Source organism: Bombina bombina, chromosome 2, assembly GCF_027579735.1.
Source record: "Bombina bombina isolate aBomBom1 chromosome 2, aBomBom1.pri, whole genome shotgun sequence".
Lineage (NCBI taxonomy): Eukaryota > Metazoa > Chordata > Amphibia > Anura > Bombinatoridae > Bombina > Bombina bombina.
In genome coordinates this window covers 250,149,984-250,152,084 of record NC_069500.1, presented here as the reverse complement: position 1 = coordinate 250,152,084, position 2,101 = coordinate 250,149,984, and positions in this window count along the sequence as shown.

Sequence of the window (2,101 nt, the reverse complement as noted above, 5' to 3'; positions counted from 1 at the left end):
CTATTTGGTGGTACCCACTGAAGCCCCTTCCAAAACAGGGAGTAGTACAAGTGTCTAAGAGATGGTAAAAGCTTATATTTGTGAACCTCCTCTTTCCCCTACAGCAGACCCTTTGTGCTATTGGTATAACAAGAGGACTGTATGGACTGCACTTGCTACAGTAGCTCAAGAGCTACTCTCTTGTCCCCCAACCACTATGCAATGTGAGCAGTTTTTTTCCATTAACTGTTGATATACTGAAGCCTTAGTGTTCACAAATGTCTCTGCAGTATATCAAGCAAATAGCATTTCTACAATTTAACATTACAAAACTAGGTTACCCTTAGCTTTCACACAGATTCATTTTAAAAAATGTTTTTCCCTTCTGCTCTTGCACTCCCTGCTCCATGGTGGTCATCATCCATCAATGCCAAATTCACAGGGAACTGTTGGCCCCTCTGCCCAAGGGGCTCTAGGCACCTATTGACCTCTTCCTACCCTGGAGGTGTATCGTTGAGGTTTATGCACTGTCAGGCCTACCTACCTAGTTCAGTAAGTATGTTGATGGCTGCTGCCACTCCTGCTAAGTCGTGGTCATCATCTGTCAATGCCATATCCTCAGGGAAATGCTGGCCGCTGCATTCAAATATCTGTTGATATATATATATATATATATATATATATATATTATCGTATGGAAAGGTCAGTGCTTTTTAATTAAGTTTATTGTTTGAATTCTCTTTGTAACTCTTGTAACAGTTCCTGAATGTTCTTGTGTCCCAGTTAGCAATGAATGTTTGGATTTGTTGGCATTTCCTAGTAGTGTAATTTTGTGGTAAAAGGAAGGGCTTTCCCATAGGCTTTAATGGGTTGTAACAAATTTAATCATGATTAAAGGGATACTGAACCCAAATTTTTTCTTTCACGATTCAGATCGAGCATGCAATTTTAAGCAACTTTCTAATTTACTTCTATTATCAATTTCTCTTTGTTCTCTTGCTATCTTTATTTAAAAAAGAAGGCATTTAAGCTAAGGAGCCAGACATTTTTTGGTTCAGTACCCTGGACAGCACATTTTTATTGGTGGGTAAATTTATCCACCAATCAGCAAGAACAACCCAGGTTGTTCACTAAAAATGGGCCGGCTTCTAAACTTAAATAATTTATTTTCAAATAAAGATACCAAGAGAATGAATAAAAAAATGATATTAGGAGTAAATTAGAAAGTTGCTTAAAATTGCATGCTCTGTCTGAATCACAAAAGAAAAAAATTGGGTTCAGGGTCCTTTTAAGCACTGATTGTAGGCCCGAATCGTTCTCATAGTTTTACACTTTGGACCCTGCCATGAAATAATAAAGGTTCCTTTTAAGAGAATTTGGAGGCTGAAACTCATCTTTCTTTTCTGGTTCGTGATTTGAAGGTGGCTTACCCAGGGTTCCGTGCCTAATACAGAGTGCTGTTTTTCAAATACTTGATTTTGACCTAACCGAACACATCAGTTGAGCCATGGGGCATATATGTGCAGTCACCAGTCAGCAGCTAGCTCCCAAAAGTATATTTCTGCTCATGAACATACCTTGGTATTCTTTTCAACAAAAGATACAAAGAATGCAAAGCACATTAGATATTAGAAGTAAATTGGTAGTTTATTTAAAACTGAATGTTCTATCTGAATCATGAAATAAATATTTTGGGTTTTATGTCGCTTTAACTAAGTTATTAAGAAGATGAAGCATATGGAGGTCCAAACAAAAAATTAATTTGTGTGGTTAACAAGTACCGCATAACACAACACTGGCAAACACACTTTTCTTGCAGGCAACAAGCTATTTATATGTATAGAAACATAAAAAAATCATAAAAAGGCAGAGACAGGATGTTGTTGAATTAATCTAACATTTTATTTTTTTACCAATATATACATAAACATGCATTATTTACACTTCTGTTAAGTTTGCCGTGTAGAATTATTAAATATGACAGATTATAAACTTCCTATTTTACATGGAAATATATCTAAAATTAACTTAACAATTTAGATCATCTTTACAAAATCTTCACAAGAAAAGAAAAAAAACAAAAAAACAAACAATAATATAAAGTAATAAAACAATCCGGATA